We start from the raw sequence: 10,700 nt of genomic DNA on the forward strand, positions 1-10,700 counted from the left end.
ATGGTTTTTCCAATAGTCATGTATGGATGTGAGAGTTGGGCCATAAAGAAAGCTGAGCACCAAAGAATTGATTATTTTGAGCTGTGGTGTTGGAGAAGACTCTTGAGAGTCCCTTGGACTGCAAGGAGACCAAACCAGTCAATCCTAAAAGAAACCAGTCCTGAATATTCACTGGAAGGACTGATGCTGAAGCTTAAGCTCCAATACTTTGGCCACCTGATGCAAAGAACTGACTCATTGGAAAAGACCCTGATGCTGGGAAAGATTGAAGGCAGGAGGAGAAGAGGACAACAGGGAATGAGATGGTTGGATGGCGTCACCGACTCGATGGACATGAGTTTGAGCAAGCCCCAGGAGTTGCTGATGGACAGGGAAGCCTGGTGTGCTGCAGTCCGTGAGGTCGCAGAGAGTCGGACATGGCTGAGCAACTGGACTGAACTGACACTAATCAAAACTGTGATATTTTGTACAAATAGATCAAAGGAACAAAAAAGTCCAGAAACAGACCCACATATACATGAACACCTGATTTTTTACAAAAGTGAAAGGCAATATGATGGAGTAAGGATAGTCTGCCCACAGATGGTGCTAGGACAATTTGGATATTTGGATATTTACATGAAGAAAAGTACTTGGATCCATATCTCGCACCATCTACAAAAATCAACTTTTAAATGTAAAATCTAAAAGTATAAACTTTCTAGGAGAAAATATATGTTACATTAGGTAAGCCAGAGGTTTAGATATGACACCAAGAGTGTTGCTGTGAAAGGGCTGGCTGCCTGACCTGCATGGAAGCCAATACTATGATACAGACTTTTGAGAAAAGAAAAAACTTTATTGAAAGATCACCAGGTAAGGAGATAGGAGGCAGGGCTCAAATCTGTCTCCCCATCCAGGATTTCAGGTGAAATTTAAGGGCTGAGCTGATTGACAAGTCTTGGATCAGTCCGTATATTGTGATCAGCTGCTGGAAACTGGAATTTCCTTCCTGAAGGACTCCTCACTTCACAAAGGGCTCCAGTGGCAGCATTTCTATTCTTTGAGTTTTCTAGACTGAAGATTCTTGGTTCTGGTGTCATTTGGGAGACACGCGTATTGCAATGCACAGGACTGTCTCTGTAAAGTAGCTCCAGGTTTGATTAATCAGCTTGTTTTAAGGAAGAAAAATCTGTTTAAACTACTCAGTGTTTAAAACTTCTGCTCTTCAAAAACACTGTTAAGAAAATGAAAAGACAAGCCATAGACTAGGAGAGAATTTTGCAAGACATATAACTGATAAAAGGCTTGAATCCAGACTATATAAAACCTCTCAGAATTCAACAAAAGAAAAAAAAACAACCTAAATTCTTTAAAGTGCAAAAAAGATTTGTATACAACACCAAAGATACAAAGTTGACAGAGAAGCACAAAATGAGATGCTAAGCATTATTAGTCAGAGGAATACAAATGAAAGCCACAATGAGATATCACTTCACATCTTTCAAAATGGTTAAAATGAAAAAGACTGACCATACCAAGTGTTGGTGAGGATGTCAAGAAACAGGAACCAACCTGCACTGCTAGTGGGGATATAAAATGGTACACACTTTCGAAAACAGTTTAGCAATACCTTAAACAGTTAAACATGCACCTGCTATGTGATCCAACCATTACATCCCTAGGCATTTACCCAAGAGGGAAAAAATGTGTATGTCCCTACTAAGACTTCTACATCAGTGCTCATATCAGCTGTATTTGGAATATCCCCAAACTGGAAACAACACAAATGTACATGAGCGGGTATGGAGATAACTAAATTTTGGTTTATCTGCACATGGAATGCCATGCAACAATAAAAAGGAATGAACCATTGAAACAGCAACAGGAATGAAAAAAAGAAAGAAACAGGAATGAATCTCAGCCTAATTGTGCTGAGTGGAAGTCAACCCTCCCCCCACAAAAGTACATATTGATGATTTCAGTTCAGTTCAGTTCAGTCGCTCAGTCGTGCCCGACTCTTTGCGACCCCATGAATTGCAGCACGCCAGGCCTCCCTGTCCATCACCAACTCCCGGAGTTCACTCAGACTCGCGTCCATCAAGTCAGTGATGCCATCCAGCCATCTCATCCTCGGTCATCCCCTTCTCCTCCTGTCCCTAATCCCTCCCAGCATCAGAGTCTTTTCCAATGAGTCAACTCTTTGCAGGAGGTGGCCAAAGTACTGGAGTTTCAGCTTTAGCATCATTCCTTCCAAAGAAATCCCAGGGCTGATCTCCTTCAGAATGGACTGGTTGGATCTCCTTGCAGTTCAAGGGACTCTCAAGAGTCTTCTCCAACACCATAGTTCAAAAGCATCAATTCTTCAGCGCTCAGCCTTCCTCACAGTCCAACTCTCATATCCATACATGACCACAGGAAAAACCATAGCCTTGACTAGACGGACCTTAGTCGGCAAAGTAATGTCTCTGCTTTTGAACATGCTGTCTCATTTGGTCATAACTTTTCTTCCAAGGAGTAAGCGTCTTTTAATTTCATGGCTGCAGTCACCATCTGCAGTGATTTTGGAGCCAAAAAAAATAAAGTCTCACACTGTTTCCACTGTTTCCCCATCTATTTCCCATGAAGTGATGGTACCAGATGCATAACTCTAGAAAATGGAAAAGTAATCTGTAGTGCCTGGAAACAAATGTGTGGTTGTCTGGGGTAGAGCATGGCAGGAAGGGAGGAGTCACAAAGGAATACAAGGTGACTTTGGAGGAGATGGATATGGTCAATACATTGGTTGCCATATTGGTTTCATGTCAGAACCTACCAAACTATACACTTTAAATACTGTATGTGGATTGTACCTCAATAAAGTTGTTTAGATAAAATAAAAATGTATAGATGATGAAAGAACATTTTGGAAAGGAGAACATTAGATGTTCACAAAGGTTTTCTCTGGGAGGGGATTGGAATGGGTCGTTACTGTCAAAGGGGACTGGGGCTTTAAGTGCATTATTTGAAATTTTTTTTAACACAAATAGGCCCACATATTAACTATGTTATTTTTTAAAGTTAAAAAAAATGGCTGACACACAAGTGGGCTCTGATGTTTGTTGACTCAATCTTCAGAGAACCTTTATGAGCTTTAATATTTTTACAGTGGGAATTTTGTTTTTACAATCTAAAATACCTTTAAATGAATTGAAATGTATTTCTTATTTTAAATATTATTTTTCCTGAGAATTTCTGAAGGACTGAGTTTGGAAAAATCTGCTTTTTAACAGATGTCTTACGTTCTCTCCTCAGTATTTTTCTAGACTCTGACTAATGCATGAAATTTTTTGGCCACCACCCTCAGAACACAACCTCTGTTACCAGATGTTTGTCTTCCTGCTCTCTATATTTAAAGGATTCAGAGAAGATGTAGTCGTTACAGCCGCATAAGGATTTTTTTCAACAATTAAAAATTTTGACAACCACAGTATCCACAAACTAATTAAATTGAGGCACAGAAACCTCAGTTTAATTAAAGAGCTTCAGAAAAAGTTCAGCCGGTTGCCTCCTGCAATGGCACTGATGGTGTGCCCAGGAGTCATCACCCCAGGAATTCTGATAGACAGAGACTCCTGGCTGCTGCCCAGGGACTGTGAGTCATGAAGAAACTCTGTATAAAATAAACCTTCAGGCAAATGAGAAATGGTCCTTTAGAAAGTACTGTCTGAGCCACAGAGCAGAAAGTTGAATTAAATATGGGACCATCTAAATTCTTTCTCTCTGGCATCATCCATTCAATCCTCACTTAAGCACCTTCAGGTCTCCTATCCCCTTCTTAGGAACTGGGGATACACAGCTGGCTCCCCTCCAGTGGGGGAGGAGGAGAGGCTCCCAGGCTGGGGAGGATACTTGAATGTGGCCCACAGAAAGTAGGGGGATGAGAATTCTAGACAAAGACACAATCATGGAAGGGCTTCTGGCCTTTTGTCCTGAGACCAGATCACTCTGTGCCTGGATTGTAGGAGAAGCTGGGCGAGAGAGAAAGCTAGAGATGGTTTTGGTGCCAGTTTTCAAGGGATTCCCTCCTTTTCCACTCTTTTAAATCCATATTCCTTTACTTTCTTTAGATCAACTCGGTGTTGACTCCAAGTCCCCATTTCCCCCCAGAGCTGATGAAATATCTGATTGAGGTTGTTCTGGGCCCCAAGATTTTGCTGAGGTTCATGGATCATTTGGAGCTGAGATGTTGAATAGCCTACAGGCCTGGGACCTCTTCCCCCGCTGGCCCACTGGGCTTGTGGCCTAGGTGCCTTCAGCAAGGCTGGAACACATATATATTTTCTCCTTTAAATACCGAATTGTGTCCTAGAGGCTGGCACCTCCCAAGCAGCCAGAGATTGAGACACCTTCCAAGATGAGTGTATAGATGGCTGTACATGCTGTCTGCTTCCCTAGAAATCAGGGAAACAGGGCTCCAGGAGTGCAGAGACCTGTCTTCTGATTTGGGATCTGCTCTTGACCCTGAGGAAATCACTTTTATTTGACCCTTTATCTGACACTGGCCAAGGAGATGGCTTGTGCTGGAGCTCTTGTAACACTCAAGAGAAGGTGAAAAAAGAACTGTGACCCTCTCCAGGGCAGCCATGGGGGGCATTCTGATGGGGAAGGGGGTCGATCATCTCCTGAAGCTGTCTCTGGCACAGAACACTGATGGGATGACCAGGAAGAAACGAGGACCTCCAGGATCTGTTCCTCCCCCAGCTCCAAAAACCAGGCTTGTCCGGAGAAGCCCCTTCCTGTACTCTCTCCCAGTGCCTGATCTCACATTTCGTTCCTTCTCAGCCCTTCATAGCATGACCAGCCACCCTGGCTCAGCCACCTCCCTCAAGAAGGCTGTCACTCCAGTAGTTGCTTATTTTAAATTCAGGTTTATTATTAATATATATGGAGCTTCCCTAGTGGCTCAGTGGTAATGAATGCACCTGCAATGTGGGATACATGGGTTCAATCCCTGGGTTGGGAAGATCCCCTGGAGAAGGAAATGGTAACCTACTCCAGTATTCTTGCCTGGAGAATCCCATGGACAGAGGAGCCTGACAGGATATACAGTCCATGGGGTCACAAAAGAATTGGACACAACTTAGTGACTGAACAACAAGAAATATTAGATATAATTAATATACAGTCAAAGTTTCTGCTTTTCATGTTCTTCTTGTTCAATCACTAAGTTGTGTCCAACTCTTTGCAACCCCATGGACTGCAGCACACCAGGCTTCCCTGTCCTTCAACATCTCCCAGAGTTTGTTCAAACTCATGTCTGTTGAGTTGGTAATGCCATTGAACCATCTCATCCTCTGTCAACCTCTTCTCCTCCTGTCCTCAATCTTCCCCAGCATCAGGGTCTTTTCCAATGAGTGGGCTCTTTGCATAGATGGCCAATGCATTGGAGCTTCAGCTTCAGCATCAGTCCTTCCAATGAATATTCAGCGTAGATTTCCTTTAGGATTGACTGGTTTCATCTCCTTGCAGTCCAAGGGACTCTCAAGTGTCTTCTCCAACAATACAGTTCAAAAGCATCAATTCTTCAACACTCTGCCTTCTTTACGGTCCAACTCTCAGCTCCACACTCGACCGCTGGAAAAACCATAGTTTTGACCATATGGACCTTTGCCAGCAAAGTGATGTCTCTACTTTTCAATACATTGTCTAGGTTTTTCATAGCTTTTCTTCCAGGGAGAAAGTGTCTTTTAACTTCATGGCTGCAGTCACTACCCACAGTGATTCTGGAGCTCAAGAAAATGAAGTCTGTCACTGTTTCCCTTGTTTCCCCATCTATTTGCCATGAAGTGATGGGACTGGATGCCATGATCTTCATTTTTTGAATGTTGATTTTTAAGCCAGCTTTTTCAATCTCCTCTTTCACCTTCAATAGGCTCTTTAGTTCCTCTTTGCTTTCTGCCATAAAGATGGTGTCATCTGCGTATCTAAGGTTATTGATATTTCTCCCAGCAATCTTGATTCCAGCTTGTGCTTCATCCAGTCCAGCATTTTGCCCGATGTACTTGGCATATAAGTTAAATAATAAGCAGGGTGACAATATACAGCCTTGACATACTCCTTTCCCAATTTTGAACCAGTCTGTTGTTTCAGGTCCAGTTCTGATTGATGCTTCTTGCCCTGCGCACAAGCTTCTCAGGAGGCAGGTAAGGTGGTCTGGTATTCCCATCTCTTGAAGAACTTTCCATGGTTTGTTGTGATCCACACAGTCAAAGGCTTTGGCATAGTCAATAAAGCAGAAGTAGATGTTTTTCTGGAATACTATTGCTTCTTCATGTTCTGCTGCTGCTGCTGCTGCTGCTAAGTCACTTCAGTCGTGTCCAACTCTGTGCAACCCCACAGAGGGCAGCCCACCAGGCTCTACCGTCCCTGGAATTCTCCAGGCAAGAACACTGGAGTGGCTTGCCATTTCCTTCTCCAATGCATGAAAGTGAAAAGTGAAAGTGAAGTCACTCAGTCGTGTCCAACTCCCAGGTACCCCAGGTACTGTAGCCCACCAGGACCCTCCGACCACAGGACTCTCCAGGCAAGAATCCTGGAGTGGGTTGCCATTGCCTTCTCCGTCTTCACGTTCTAAGTTTTGACAAACACAGACTGTCTCGTAATCACCACCACAGTCAGGATACAGGACTGCTCCATGCATAGAGAAAGCCCCTTCCTGTCCTTTGGCAGCCCTCACCCCCGGCCCTGCACCCAATCATCTGCTTTCTGTCCCTATGGTTTTGCGTTTCCAGAATGTCAGACAATATGCAGCCTTTGCAGGTCTGGCTTTTCTCAATTTCACAAAATCCATTTGCCATTCGCCAATGCTGCGTCCATCTGTCGTTTGCTCATTTTTGAGCTGAGGGAGTTTCTGTTGTGTGGACGGACCATGGAGTGTTTATCCATGCCACCGAGGACACTTGGGTTGGTTCTAGCTCTTGCCAATTGTGAATAAAGGACATAACAATACATGAGCTTGGGTAGGTTCTCCCCCCAAAACTTGGTTTTGGTTTCTCTTGGTAAAAAGCCTAGGAGAGGGATGCCTGGGCCCGGTGGTAAGCAACTTTATAAGATGCTGCTCTTTTTAATTGTTTCCTCCAGAGGCTTTACTTTCTCACCTCTGCCTCCACTTCCTCCCTTCTCCTGCCCCGCCTTCACTTTGTCCACAGATTCATGGGTAATTGTCTCAGCTCCATCCCTTCGTCTCCAACCCTCCTTCAGTCTCTAGGTTTCCCTCTACACTTTCCTTGCTTTCTAAAGATACGTCTCATCATACTCATCCCCCTCAGCCTCACTGGGACCTTGCCTTCTAGACACCAAACTGCCACCTGCACCACTCAGGACTCAGGGGTCTCAGGACCTCCATACCCTGAGCCCTGCTGCTCTGTTTTCACCCTTCCTTCAGTGACACCCATCCTCCTGGGTCCACCCAAGGGAAACCTTTCTCTGTGTGGCTTCCTGGGGCCCAGACCAAGTGACAGCAAGAGTCTGGATGCAGACTGCTGCCTCCCTGACCCACCTGCTGTTGACTGCCAGATCCTGGAAGGCAGGGGTGGCTTCTCATTAAAGTCTGATCCCCCATCCCAGTAGGCAGCTGGCACAGATTTGGTGTCCAAGGCTTGTGAGCCTGCCCAGCCAATATGATTTAAGCATTGAGGACATTTACACTTTACCTACATGAAGTCTAGAGCCAGCTCACTGATGTCAGTATCAATAGTCTGGGTCAGTGTCTCTGCTAATCTTCAGGGATTTACCTATCATAGATGGCTGCTGTAGCTCCAAGATCATGTCTTTACACAACTGTCAGTTCAGTTCAGTCGCTCAGTCGTGTCCGACTCTTTGCGACCCCATGAATTGCAGCGCGCCAGGCCTCCCTGTCCATCACCAACTCCTGGCATTCACTCAAACTCATGTCCATCGAGTCTGTGATGCCATCCAGCCATCTCATCCTCTGTCATCCCCTTCTGCTCCTGCCCCCAATCCCTCTCAGCATCAGAGTCCCTTCCAATGAGTCAACTCTTTGCATGAGGTGGCCAAAGTACTGGAGTTTCGGCCTCAGCATCATTCCTTCCAAAGAACACCCAGGGCTGATCTCCTTTAGAATGGACTGGTTGGATCTCCTTGCAGTCCAAGGGACTCTCAAGAGTCTTCTCCAACACCACAGTTCAAAAGCATCAATTCTTCGGTGCTCAGCTTTCTTCACAGTCCAACTCTCATATCCGTATATGACCACAGGAAAAACCATAGCCTTGACTAGACGGACCTTAGTCAGCAAAGTAATGTCTCTGCTTTTGAATATACTATCTAGGTTGGTCATAACTTTTCTTCCAGGGAGTAAGCGTCTTTTAATTTCATGGCCAAAAAAAAAAAAAAAAGAGTGGGATATTTCCCCTTTTTTATGGTGGAAAAATTTCCCAGTAACTTTCTGGCAAAATCCCCCTAATGTCTCATTGGAGAGAAGTGGGCCGTGTAATGAAGCTAGCCTAAAGATCTGAGTGACTGGGAAGGGAGATGACATTGCTTTGGGGGTCTTGCCTCAGTCAGAGACACCTCAGGATGGAGCACCATATTGTTCTTCATCCTGTTCGTGATGCTAATTGTCTTGCTATTCACACTGTTTGCTGAACTCATGGTAGATAAGGTCCAAGTGGGAAAGCTGGAAGAAAACTTGAGAAGCTGTAGGAACTGCAGACATGTTTATTCTCAACTGACTGATGCAGCGGCCGTAGCTGTAGACGCTCTATATTTTCTCCTCTGGTGGCTAACCCAATGGACACAGCCATGAGGCAGCAATAAATGCTTTCTAGGTGGAGCTCATATGTCTGAGTACTGCACACAACCTGTGACCAAGTGAGTACTTCATGAAGGGCATGCACAGTGCTATAAATGATCTCAGCCATTACACAGTCATTATTTACAAAACGTGGAGCCAGAGAGCCTGAATACGCCATCTTAGCTAATTTGCTCTTTCCCTACAAACACTCTGGAGTCTTTAGTGTAGCTGGGGACCTGTTAGCAAGACAGAAGACAACACCTCTGCAGAGTAAGCAACAAGCTCTGCTACACTGTCCACAATGCTTTCTGTTGTAAGATGGTATTCTCAAAATGCTTCTAGCTTATCACCATGGCTTATAATACTTGCTGCTTTGTTTTATCAGTTAGGATTGCAAACCCACTTCATGGTGGCTTTGCTTACTCATGTACATTGAGCTGGAGGGAGGTGAGTACCAGCATCAGTGCTGCTAATCACTGATGTTGGGCTTCATATTTGTAAGCCTCATGGTTGCAAAGTGGCTGCTGCAACTCCAAGTTCTACATTTTCATACAAGGCAGAAAGATGAAAGAAACTGTGCTGAAATTTGCATCCATCTCTTTCATCAGGAAAGCAAGAAAGTTTCCCCAAAATCCTTTCAGCAGACTTCAAGGCAAGTCTCATTGGCCAAAAGCTTCTGACATGACCATTCCCCAATGTCAGATAGTTTGATGGGACAGAGTTGATATTTCTGGCCACTGTCTTGGAAGACAGTCAGAGAAGACATGGTTAGTGGGCCACCTGGGATGTCCACACCTCTCCTCTTATACCTGCCACCTCCTTTGGACTGTGAGCTCTCTACAAGCAAGGATTTGCCTTGTCTGTGTTCATGAATTAGAGTCAGTTACACAGGAGCCATGTGGTAAGTAAACAGGGTGGTATGTGCAGAGTACCAGTCCTAACGAGCCTGTAGAGTGGCTGTCACTGTCATGAATAATGAGCATGTTAAGCCCCTATGCTTAACATCATGTGTCTCAAACATGTTCAGTCCTTAATCTGTGTTTGTCAAATGGATGCTGAGAGCATATGTAATGGGTTTTTACTCCTTTCTCCCTGCTCTCCGTGGTTTCATGAACACATCTAGGAGTGTAGGGAAACTGTATATCTCACTGGGAACATCTGTAGAAGGACCTCATCTCTTCAGCAACAGCCCATCAGAAGCAAAGGAAGTGTATATCACCAGCTCTGCCAACTCCATGAACTGAAGCCCTGGGCAGGTTATTCGACTTCTCCAGGCTTCAGTTTCAATGATGCAGATGAAAGCTAATGACTTGAGCCTCTTCCAGTTGTGGAGATTAAATGAGAGATAACAGTTCAATCCCGGAGTCAGGAAGATTCCCCTGGAAGATGGCATGGCAACCCACTCCAGTATTATTACCTGGAGAATCCCATGAACATAGGAGCCTGGTGGCCTACAGTTCATGGGGTTGCCCAGAGTCAGACACAACTGAGCTACTGAGCACTCACGCAATGTGACAACTGCCTGGCCCAGTCTGGGTGTCCAATCAATGCTTCTTTTTAAGACTAGTTCATCTTCCGAAGAACCCACAGTCCAGCTAAGACCTCTAAAATTGCCCCCTTTGTGACAGGGGTGGAGGTTAGGAAAGCCAGAGACTACAGGGCTGGTAGGGGTTAGCGAGGACCCAGTTCCACATATTGTGGGTGAAGAAACAGGAGAGGCTAGTAGTCACTGCTTATAATCACCCAGCTCATAGACTGTGAGCTAGATAGAGGCAGGCTTCCTGTTCCTCACTCAATCCCACCAAATCCTAAAGCTGAAAGTATGCATATGAGGTGGCCTGGATTCCAGTTATGTTTATCTTCTAAATTAGGCACAGTCAGAAAACTCTTTCAGTAAAGAGCTGGAAAGTAAATATTTAAGACTTTG

This window comes from Capricornis sumatraensis, chromosome 6, assembly GCF_032405125.1.
Source record: "Capricornis sumatraensis isolate serow.1 chromosome 6, serow.2, whole genome shotgun sequence".
Classification (NCBI taxonomy): Eukaryota; Metazoa; Chordata; class Mammalia; order Artiodactyla; family Bovidae; genus Capricornis; species Capricornis sumatraensis.